This window comes from Cervus canadensis, chromosome X (genome assembly GCF_019320065.1).
Source record: "Cervus canadensis isolate Bull #8, Minnesota chromosome X, ASM1932006v1, whole genome shotgun sequence".
NCBI lineage: Eukaryota > Metazoa > Chordata > Mammalia > Artiodactyla > Cervidae > Cervus > Cervus canadensis.
Window position 1 is genome coordinate 19051170 of NC_057419.1, and position 12611 is coordinate 19063780.

At 40.0% G+C, this 12611-nt stretch overlaps 1 protein-coding gene across 1 annotated transcript in view; it reads left to right on the plus strand.

Annotated features, from left to right (window-relative positions):
- Positions 1–65: 65 nt before the first annotated feature.
- Positions 66–12611, plus strand: part of GRPR (gastrin releasing peptide receptor) — a 341414-nt gene continuing 328868 nt past the window's right edge. The window contains exon 1 of the mRNA XM_043458548.1: positions 66–606. The gene's annotated coding sequence lies outside the window, so the exon portion shown is untranslated. The remainder of the gene's footprint in view (positions 607–12611) is intronic.

The following is a 12611-nucleotide window of genomic DNA, read 5'->3' on the forward strand; positions in this document are numbered from 1 at the left end:
AGTGCACCTCTGTGACGCGCGCGGCTGTCCGGTCTATTTTGTGCAGAGAAGATAATGTTTCATGGTGCCGTTTATTGACCGTACTAAGCTGGGCAGGGAAGGTCCGTACTTCCAAGAACCACATTCGAGCTCCGATAACTCTCGGTGCCCCAAGAGGGTGGGACGGGGCCGTGTAATGGCCGGTGATGTTGGTGAGGAGAGAGAGGGAGTGCTGCAACTCGGAAGAAAATAAAGCTCTTTCGTGGAGCTCGTGCACGCGTTTAGAGGGCTTTTTGCAATTACTTTGCCTCAAAACCATCCGGAATCCGGCCCTTCCCATCGCACTGCTACAGTCCTAGACACCTTTTCGCCCCAAACTGTGCAAGTGTCTCTTGCCGGGGCTTGCCTCGCTCATCCTCAGTGCTGCGAACCTGAGGAGTTACTGTCTGTTCCCTGCTGAAAAGCCGGACCGGCACCTCTTCAAGATTCCGCTTCTTTCATCCGGAGTTGCCCCTCTCCTCCCCCACAGCCACTTGGGTTCCAGTTTAGTCTTGCCGACGACTTTCTCTGCCTGGCATGCCCTTGCTCTCAAATGTCACAGCTCCTATGAAGCCTCACTCAAATTCTGTAAGAATGAATTCCCTCTTTCACCCATATACCCATTAGCACATCTCGAGTTTTCTTCATTTTACATCCCAGCCTAGTTGTCTGCCTGGTATATAACACCACTAATAAATGTGAGTTGACTGATAAGGACTCTAAAACGGTAGATTTGTTAGTTAAGAGCCATGGTGCTGAGCATTGTGTCTGGCACATAATGGATGTCCATTTTTTTTCGAATGAGAGAATAGTTGAATCATCCAGTTCGACTCATCTTTTACAGATGAAGAAAAGGGAGCCCCACGGGATTAAGTGACCTTGCTTGAGCAGCCACGGGTTTCTCATGTCGAATGCTATTCGTTATCCCAGTCACCTCGGTTCTTACAAAGGAAATTTAGAATATTGCTTTTTTTAGGCTATGGCCTTTTTGCAGAGGTACCCAAACATAGTCGCCGGAATTTTTTAATGGCCCAAAGGGAAAGTTTTCCAGGAAGCGAAGTTTAATCAATCTAAGGGAATCCTTTATTAGGGATTGTGTTCTTTTCGTGTGTGTTAAAATGTCTGTAAAACTAAGTGCATAATAGGGATTTAGGGGCATTTTTTAATGCCCTTCTTTGGCAAGATAAAAATGTATATTACCTCCCCTTTCAGACACTGCTATGCCGCTTGGAAATTTTCCTACTAATGTGTATGCTAAACATTTACTGTAATATTTAAAAAGTGGTCAACATAAAGCATAGAGTTGACTTTCTGTAGGTCTTTAGGCCCCCTGCTCAAATTTCTGTCAGCAACCTGACCAATCCTGTCCCAGAGGCACATGTTAATATCCCATTTCTCCCCTACTACACAAAACATGCCATTAGTCAAAGACAGATCTAATACTGTGTAATGAAAATTCGTCCTCTGAATCCAAATCCAGAAAATCTGCTTTTCTGTACAAAACTCATGTCCTCAAGTTTCCTGAGATAACTACCTCCAAGTTTAAAGTCATTGGCTATGTTCTTCATCTTGGTCTCTGGTTCTGAAAACAAGGACGGGAGACTTGCTGATGACATACTGGCAGTCTCTGATGTTCCTAGCCAAGAAAAGGTGGGGGTTAAGGGGAGGGAGGGAAAGGAATTATGGGAAAAATAATTAGCAGCTGAAAGCAGCTATTACATAATCTTGGCTGCTTATTAATTTAGCAGAAGGAATGGCTTATTAAATTCTAATAGCAACAGCACAACTGCAAACAACCTAGCAATTAACAGTGCAGGGCCCATTATTTTGTTAATATGTTCTTTTCTTTTGGCAAGTGTATAAGAACAAAATTTATAGAAGCAGATGGTCTTTTTCAGTAGATTATAGATGGCTTATTCCCCAGTCTTAGATTAAGTGTTAATTGTGCATTCACTGTGAAAGACAAAAGGAGCACTGTTATTGTCTTTGTTGGTAATTAACTGCTTGACTTTGATTCCCACAATTTGGAAATTGTGGGCTTTGTTATATAGAGGGTTCTTCTCACCTAGTATCTTCTTCATTTGTCATGTTAACAGGGTATCTTGTTTTTAGTCCTCTGCTATTGTTATCTGGGTGGTCCTGATTTCTTGATTGTTATTGATTGATGGTACAAGAATTATTTTTTATGAAAAACTAAAAATAAGATTTTATACTTTTTTTCTGATACAGGAGACATTTATTACACTACCGTGTCTAATGGAAAAAGAGCATGTGGTTTCATGGTCTACGGCTGCCAGATGTTTCCCAGGTTTCAATGGTCCTGATAGATAAAAGAAAATTAGCAAGGTCAGAAGAGAGAAGAGATTTATCATGGAATAGAAATAACTGTATTCCAAGTGTACAGAAGGGGAAGAATTGAAGTATTTCTGGTAACCTACCTTTTATTTATGTTTTTATTGAGATATAATGGACATATCACATTATATTAATTTCAGATGTATAACATAATGATTCAATAGTTATATATATTGCAAAATGATTGCAGTAAGTCTAGTTAACATCACTTGTTTTCTTTATAAAAAAGTGCCTAGCTTTTATTTGTACTAAATCCGAGGTGAGGGTGAAATAGAGATTTCTACCTTCTAACAGTAAAATTTTGAGATTTTTATAATTTTTCAAAAATAGTTTTAATTTCCTGTTAAATATGTGATGGCCATATGTTTTTTATCTCCTCTCCCTCTCAAAATGCTGTTAAATGAAAAAAAAAAGGAATATTTAAAGTATAGACCCACATGGACAGTAAGGGAGGGGACATTAAGGGGACATTAACATGAGGGTGTCAACAAGGGTGTCAGTAAGCGCTGACAAGGTACATCATTAAGCACTGACAATTTAAGTAAAAATAGTACTGTATTTATATTGAGAATATGGAGGACAGAAGGGAAGGAATGTTGAAACAGTGCTAAGCCCTCATGCCGTAACAGAAAATAAATCCATAAATAGAGGGTGCAACTAAAAAGATCCCACATGCCCCAGCTAAGACCTGGTGCAGCCAAATAAATAAATAAATAAAAATGAATATTAAAAAATACATAAGATTAAAAAAAAAAGAGAAGAGAATTAGCATTATTAGCATATTTCAATACCAGGAAGTAAATTCCAGAAGCAGTGATGTCTTTCCAGGGATAGAATCTTGAGGTAGGATGTAATAAAAGTTATTATTACATTTTATTTTAGTGTAGGTTTTACTTAGTTTTTTGAAATACTGTAGTGAAGTAGATAAAAACTCTTCTGTTAATGCTAACACTGTATTGTGGATTTGTGCAGTGTTCCTTTAGCCAGTCTATATATTATTTATTATTTATTAAATAAAAATGTCTTCTAATGGAATTCAGTGCTGAATCAGTATAGAAAATCACAACAAGTGTAAAAAAGATACTTAGAGTTTGTGAATTTGCATCTCCTAAGATAAAGTTGTTCTAAGGAGAAAACTGGCCTAAAATAATGAGGATTTATGAACCAAATCATGTCAAGTAGAAACAGCTGTCACTGCCACAAAGTCCTCCACAATGAACTAAAGAGAAATGTGGAACATACGTTCTTTCTTGAAGCCTGTTTCCATAGCTTTGAAGAAAATGCAGGAAAATGACTCTTCTCCTTTTAGTATTACGTTAAAGCAAGGATTGTCAACCTGGGCAATTTTATCCCCCACCAGCAGACACTTGGCAGTATCTGGAGACATTTGGGTTGTCACAGCGGGACAAGGGAGCTCAGGAACAGTTGTTGATGCTGCTGTAATGCACAGAACAGCTTCTATGACAGAGAATTATCCAGCCCAAAATGTCAATAGTGCTGAGGTTGAGAAACCTGAGTTAGTCAATGAAGAGGTTAACATGCAGCAACGGAGATATCATATAGATATTTCAAGAAATGAGATAAACACTTACCTTCATATGTTTGTTTTCTCTTGGAATAGTTGGGGGCATTCTTAATATTTGATAGGTAAAATCCATAACTGCTAAAAAGGCTGGCCACATATGTGAGGCAGTTAGTATTCTTTAACTAAGAATAAGCTATCCAAATGGGATTTTTTTTCAAAGTGATCCTGGAATATTAGTGGAAGTTACTTACAACCAAGATCCATGAGGTGACTCTTCCATCCATTCATTCATTAACATATATGTTTATTATGTTTGCTCTCTGCCTGGCACTACGGAAGGTAGTGTAGATACAAAGACAAGTAAGATGTTGACTCTGTCCTAAAGCTCCAAAATGATTTCTCCTGACACACAATTCCATGTCTTATGGCAACAAACTCTGGCTGGTCAGGGGAGCAATCACCAGTCAAACATGTGAATACATTTCCTTTTAGGAAACCCCTAGAGATGCTTCATAGAACTTTAGATTTCTGTAACTGACAGCTTTGGAAACAATCTGTCTTAATGATCTCCCAGGGCTCTTCACAATCTTTTCATTCTGTGAGCTTGCTACAAAACTCTTAATTCACAGCCGTATAAGAGATTCAATATATTTTCAACAAAGCATTTTGAAATAATTTTCTTTTGACCTGGTCCTTAAAATGAGACGTTTCAGCAGTAATCTAACTCAATTAGACCCATGGTTCTAGGATATTCTTTAGGGGACTTGTGAAAACACAAGATGGCTGGGCCTTATCCCCAAAGTTTCTGATTCAGCATGTCTGAGGTGAGACCTAAGAATTATATTTCTTTTTTTCTTGTTTTAAATTGAAGTATAGTTATTTCATAAGGTTGTGTTAGTTTCTGGTGTACAGCAAAGCAATTCAGAGAGCATGTGTATATATTTATATATATATATATATATTTATAAGGATATATTCATTTTCAGATTCTTCCATTGTAGGTGTTTACCTATGTTATATGTAGTAGTTCCTATCCGTTAATCCCGAGCTCCTAATCCATCCTCCCCCCACTTTTCCCTTTTGGTATCTGTAAGTTTGTTTTCTATATCTGTGACTCTGTTTCTGTTTTATAAATAAGTTTATGTCATTTTTTTAGATTCCACATATATGTGATGTCATACGATATTTTCTTTTTGTGTCTGACTTACTTCACTTAGTATGATAATCTCTAGGTCCGTCCATGTTGCTGCAGATGGCATTATTTCATTCTTTGCTGAGTAATATTCCATATTGTGTGTGTTACACACACACACACACACACACACACACACACACACGCGCGCCACATCTTCTTTGGGCCTTCCTTGGTGTCTCAGTCGGTAAAGAATCCACCTGCAGTGTAGGATACCCGGGTTCAGTCCCTGGGTTGGGAAGATCCCCTGGAGAAGAAAATAACAACCCACTTCAGTATTCTTGCCTGGGAAATCCTATGGACAGAGGAGCCTGGCTGGCTGCAGTCCATGGGGTCACAAAGGTCAGACACGAACCACCACCACATCTTTATCCAATCATCTATCAGTGGACACATGTCTTGGCTATTGTGAATAATGCTTTTATGAACATAGTGGTGCATGATTCTTTTCAAATTAGAGTTTTTGTCTTTTCTGGATATGTGCCCAGGAGTAGGATTGCTGGATAATAATGGTAACTCTATTTTTAGTTTTTTAAGGAACCTCCATACTATTCTCCATAGTGACTGTATTAATTTACATTCCTTTTAGCAGTGAAGGAGGGTTCCCTTTCCTCCACATCCTTTCCAGCATTTATTGTTTGTAGATTTTTTCATGCTGTCCATTCTGACCCATGTGAGATGTTATCTCACTGTAGTTTTGATTTGTATTTCTCTTACAATTAACGATGTTGAACATCTTTTCATGTGTCTGTTGACCATCTGTATGTCTTCTTTGGACAAATGTCGATTTACTCTTGTGCCTGTTTTTTGAATAGGCTTTTAAAATATATACATATATTGAGCTGTATGAGGTGCTTGTATATTTTGGAAATTTATCTCTTGCTGGTCACATCTTTTGCAAATATTTTCTCTCTTTCCATAGATTGTCTTTTCATTTTGTTGGTGGTTTTCTTTACTGTGCAAAAGCTTATAAATTTGATTAGGTCCCATTTGTTTATTTTTGCTTTTATTTCTTTTTCCTCAGGAGACTGACCTAAGAAAACATTGCTATAGTTTATGTCAGAGAATCTTATGCCTGTATTCTCTTTTAGAAGTTTTATGGTAAGAGTTGCATTTCTAACATTCCCAGGTGGGGCTGATGCTCCTGGTCTTAGAATCACACTTGGAGAACCACTGTGTGTTAGTCGCTCAGTTGTGTCCGACTCTTTGCGACCCCATGGACTGTAGCCTGCCAGGTTCCTCTGTCCATGGAATTCTCCAGGCAAGAATACCAGAGTGGCTTGCCATTTCCACTACCCTATAGGAAAAAAAGGCTATGATAGCTAGTAGAAAAGTTCTCAAAGCCAGTGATTGTGATATAATTTTCCCAGACAAATGATCTAAAGGAAACTTGAGATCTGAATGTTTTTTATTGTTGATCTCATTAAGTCTTATAGCACTGGGAAAGTAATATTCCCAGTTATATGAACTGAAACTCAATCTATATACACAACCCACAGTTGCCTATGACCATGGTGTGCCTTGTAGAAACTAATGTACTGTAATAGTCCAAGTTAGAAATTAGGGCACTTAGAGAAACTTGAAGGTTGTACCATAAAAATCAGATTCTTACTTGATGAATATCACTACTGATATAAATTTTTTTCCAACTACTTCCTCCAAGTGGGGATTACCTCTAAATACTTTGTCAGCTATTACAGACATGAGGTAGAAGGGAGAGAGTTGAGAGGGATCAGCTAGACAGAATCTGTATCCCTGGATAAGGCGGAAACCACTAAGTAGTATTTTAATCAAAATCTGCCCTTTCTCTTCCTTGGGACCTGGCTACCCTGTTCTCTGCCTCCCCTGCAGTTAGATAGGCCCATGGGGCTGAGATCAGGCTATGAAATGTGGATGGAAGAGCTGTCAGGCTGGGCCCAGAAAACCTACAAGAAGGTATCTTCCCTCCTTCCTGCCTCAATCCTGCTTTTGCCCCCTGGATGTGGACACCCAGGGTGACCTTGGAAATCAGGCTTTGAGGATGGCTGAGTTGCTGTCAGCCTGGGTTGTTGAATGACTGCATGGAGCAGACACACAGACTACTACCACAATCATCATTCCTTCCACCAATTGTACTTTAAGTGAATGAGAAATAACTTTATATCAAGCCAGTGATTTTTTTCCAGTTTCATCTGTTACAACTATTAGTATTACTAGCCATCCTTGCAACCTGTTACATACTTTATTACAAAGAGAAGGAGCCATAACAGTGGGAAGAGTGGTGCATTTTCAAGTGGCTAACTTTTTGTCTCAATTCTGAACCTACTTTTTGTGCTCCTACATGTGTCTCCCTTCGATTGAAATATAAAGAGAAATCTTATAAAATCTTACTTCAGAATTTAAAACTACTCATCTATCAAAGGGGCAGAAAAGACTGATTTGAGATTTTTCATTAACTTTACATTCCTCTGGCAAAAGATAGCATTTGTACCAGGCAGTAGATGATGCGAAATTTAAAAAATCATACGACTGAAAGAGCCAAGAAAATGGCAGGGGGAAGCATATTCTGGTGAACTATCCCTAATTGTCAAAAGTGGATGATGTTGTCAGTTTCTTAGAACCAAGACACCAAAGCTGACAGTTTATTTATGATCAGATTATATCCTTGTCTTCTAAATACTATAGGACAAAGTCAAAACATTATCCTGAAACACTATTTAGAATACATGGACATTTCAACTGAATGGTTTGAAAACCTTTTAGAAATAATACATACATCTGTAACAAATAAGTGAAATAATGGATTTTTAAAGGTTGCTTCACTTAAAAACTTCATTTTACAAATAAGGAATTTAGCCCCCAAAAAGTAAACAAATTGCTCAAGATCATGAGGAGCTCAGAGCCCTGTGTTCTGTCTCCAGCCAGTGGTTTCTCACCATAGTCCATTGTCTCCTGCCATAAATTACTGACCCATTATCTTTAGACAAAAATAAACAGATAAACTGGAAAACCACACACCCACAGCCCCTCAAAATACAAACTCTTCTTTATCTTGCCTTTCTGCCTAATACTAAAGTATTTCTGTCTGCACTAGTGAATTGAAACCTTTGCGATCTCCGGGACTGGGATGGTATTTTACTAATCTTTCTATCACAGAACCTAATCCAATACTTTGCATAGAGTTCAGTTCAGTTCAGTTGCTCAGTTCTATCCGACTTTTTGCGACCCCATGGACTGCAGCATGCCAGGCCTCCCTGTCCGTCACCACCTCCCAGAGCTTATTCAAACTCATGTCCATCAAGTGGGTGATGCCATCCAACCATCTCATCCTCTGTTGTCCCCTTCTCCTCCTGCCTTCAGTCCTTCCCAGCATCAGGGTCTTTTCCAAGGAGTCAGTTTTTTGCATCAGGTGGCCAAAGTATTGGAGTTTCAGCTTCAGCATCAGTCCTTCCAATGAATATTCAGGACTGATTTCCTTTAGGATTGATTAGTCTGATCTCCTTGCTGTCCAAGGGACTCTCGAGAGTCTTCTCCAACACCACAGTTCAAAAGCATCAATTTTTTGGCATTCAGCTTTCTTTATAGTCCAATTCTCACATCCATACATGACTACAGGAAAAACCATAGCTCTGACTCTGTGGACCTTTGTTGGTAAAGTAATGTCTCTGCTTTTTAATATGCTGTCTAGGTTGGTAATAGCTTTTCTTCCAAGGATCAAGCATCTTTTAATTTCATGGCTGTAGTCACCATCTGCAGTGATTTTGGAGCCCAAGAAAATAAAGTTTGTCACTGTTTCCATTGTTTCCCCATCTAATTGCCATGAAGTGATGGGACCAGATGCCATGATCTTAATGCTGAGTTTTAAGCCAGCTTTTTCACTCTCCTCTTTCACTTTCATCAAGAGACTCTTTAGTTCCTCTTTGCTTTCTGCCATAAGGGTGGTGTCATCTGCGTATTTGAGGTTAGAAATATCACTCCTGGCAATCTTGATTCCAACTTGTGCTGCATCCAGCCTGGCATTTCACGTAAGATACTCTGCATATAAGTTAAATAAGCAGGGTGACAATATACAGCCTTGACGCACTCCTCTCCCGATTTGGAACCAGTCCATTGTTCCACGTCCGGTTCTAACTGTTGCTTCTTAACCTGCATACAGATTTCTCAGAAGGCAGGTAAGGTGGTCTGGTATTCCCATCTCTTGAAGAATTTTCCATAGTTTGTTGTGATCCACACAGTCAGAGGCTTTGGCGTAGTTAGTAGAGCAGAAGGAGATGTTTTTCTGGAACTCTCTTGCTTTTTTGATGATCCAGTGGATGTTGGCAATTCGCTCTCTAATTCCTCTGCCTTCTCTAAATCCAGCTTGAACATCTGGAAGTTCATGGTTCACATACTGTTGAAGCCTCGCTTGGAGAATTTTGAGCATTACTTTGCTAGTGTGTGAGATGAGTGCAAGTGTGCAATAATTTGAACATTCTATGGCATTGCCTTTCTTTGGGATTGGAGTAAAAACTGACCTTTTCCAGTCCTGTGGCCACTGCTGAGTTTTCCAAATTTGCTGGCATATTGAGTGCAGCATTTTAACAGCGTCATCTTTTAGGACTTGGAATAGCTCAGCAGGAATTCCATCACCTCCACTAGCATTGTTCATACTGATGCTTCCTAAGGCCCGCTTGACTTCACATTCCAGGATATCTAGCTGTAGGTGAGTGATCACACCATCATGGTTATCTGGATCATTAGGATCTTTTTTGTATAGTTCTTCTGTGTATTCTTGTGCCACCTCTTCTTAATATCATCTGCTTCTCTTAGGTCCATACTGCTTCTGTCCTTTATTGTGCCCATCTTTTCATGAAATGTTCCCTTGGTAGCTCTAATTTTCTTGACGATATCTCTAGTCTTTCCCATTGTATTGTTTTCCTCAATTTCTTTGCATTGATCACTGAGGAAGGTTTTTCTTATCTCTTCTTGCTGTTCTTTGGAACTCTGCATTCAAATGGGTATATCTTTCCTTTTCTACTTCGCGTTTTGCTTCTCTTCTTTTCTCAGCTATTTGTAAGGCCTCTTCAGACAATGATTCTGCCTTTTTGCATTTCTTTTTCTTGAGGATGGTCTTGATCCCTGCATCCTGTACAATGTCATGAACCTCAGTCCATAGTTCTTAAGGCACTCTGTCTATCAGATCTAATCCCTTGAGTCTGTCTGTCACTTCTACTGTATAATCGTAAGGGATTAGATTTAGGTCATACCTGAATGGTCTAGTGGTTTTCCCTACTTCAATTTAAATCTGAATTTGGCAGTAAGGATTTCATGATCTGAGCTACATTCAGCTCCCGGTCTTGTTTTTGCTGACTGTGTAGAGCTTTTCCATCTTCGGCTGCAAAGAATCTAATCAATCTGATTTCAGTGTTGACTATCTGGTGATGCCCATGTATAGAGTTGTCTCTCTTGTGTTGCTGAAGGAGGGTGTTTGCTGTGACCAGTGTGTTCTCTTGGAAAAACTCTGTTAGCCTTTGTCCTGCTTCATTTTGTACTCCAAGGCTAAATTTGCCTGTTGCTCCAGGTATCTCTTGACTTCCTACTTTTGTATTCCATTCCCCTGTGATGAATAAGACATAATTTTTTGTTGTTAGTTCTAGAAGGTCTTGCAGGTCATCATAGAACCATTCAACTTTGGCTTCTTTGGCATTAACGGTTGGGGCACAGACTTGGGTTACTGTGATATTGAATGGCTTGCCTTGGAAACAAACAGAGATCATTCTGTCATTTTTGAGATTGTACCCAAGTACTGCGTTTCGGATTCTTTTGTTGACTATGAGGGCTACTCCATTTCTTCTAAGGGATTCTTAACCACAGTAGTAGATATAATGGTCATCTGAATTAAATTCACCCATTCTAGTCCATTTTAGTTCACAGATTCCTAAAATGTTGATGATCACTCTTGCCATCTCCTGTTTGAGCACTTCCAATTTACCTTGATTCATGGACCTAACATTCCAGGTTCCTATGCAATATTGTTCTTTACAGCTTCCGACTTTATTTCCATCACCAGTCACATCCCACAACTGGGTGTTGTTTTCACTTTGGCTCCGTCTCTTCATTCTTTCTGGAATTATATCTCCACTCTTCTCTGGTAGCATATTGGACACCTACCAGCCTGGGGAGTTCATCTTTCAGTGTCCTGTCTTTTTGCGTTTTCATACTGTTCGTGGGGTTCTTAAGGCAAGACTACTGAAGTGGTTTGCCATTCCCTTCTCCAGTGGACCTCGTTTTGTCAGAACTCTCCACCATGACCCGTCAGTCTTGGGTGGCCCTACATGACATGGCTCATAGTTTCATTGAGTTAGACAAGGCTGTGGTCCATGTGACCAGTTTGGTTAGTTTTCTGTGATTGTGGTTTTCATTCTGTCTGTCCTCTGATAAATAAGGATGAGAAGCTTATGGAAGCTTCCTGATGGAAGAGACTGACTGGGGAGGGGGGAGACAACTGGGTCTTGTTCTGATGGGCAGGGCCATGCTCAGTTAATCTTTAATCCAATTTTCTACTGATGGGCAGGGCTGTGTTCCCTCCCTGTTGTTTTGACTGAGGCCAAACTGTCAATCCATGCCTCCACTGGAGACTCCTGGACACTCACAGGCAAGTCTGGCTCAGTCTCCCACTGGCCTCCAAAGTCAAATGCCCTGGCGGTTCTCAGTCCCCTTGCTGGATCCCGAGGTTCAGAAATCTGTTGTGGGTTCTAGAACTTAACAGTACAAGAATTTCTTTGGTATAATTTTTCTGCAGTTTGTGAGTCATCTGCTCGGCAGCTCTATGGTGGGGCTAATGGTGATCTCCCCCAAGACCTCCTCTTCACACGCAGGGTGATCAGGTCTTCTGCAGCCAGGGTCCCTGTCCCTGCAGCAGGTCACTGCAGACCTGTGCCTCTGCAGGAGACACTCAAACACTGAAAGGCCAGTCTGACTCAGTCTCTGTGGGGCCTCTGGGTCCTGGTGTGCACAAGGTTTGACTTGAGCCCTCTGAGCATCTCTGGAGGGTTGGGGTTTGATTCTAACCTCGATTTCGCCCTTCCTACCGTCTTGTTGGGGCTTCTTCTTTATCCTTGGACATGGAGTATCTTTTTTTGGTGGGATCCAACATTCTCCTGTTGATGATTATTCAGCTGCGAGTTGCAGTTTTGGAATTCTCTCAGGAAAAGATGAGCGCATGTCCTTCTACTCTGCCATCTTGTTAAGTCCATAGAGTAGATGCTCAGAAAGCATTACTTTGAATTGGATGCTAAAAGAAAAATAAGCCCATATCTCTCAAATAAACTCCTTGAGTGTTACCAGTTTTTAATGCTCCTCTCCCCCTACCATAGCATACAGAGTAATCTCCTTTCCATCCTCACTAATATTGCTCTAGGTTAGATCAACAGACTGGATTTTCTCTCTCAGCTCATTTCCTCCATCTAATCCCATTACTGTAATTTCTTCTGCATGTGGTCATCTGAGTATTTTTTTTCCCTGAAACTTAAATCCAATGAAGATTAGACCCTCTGCTTAAAA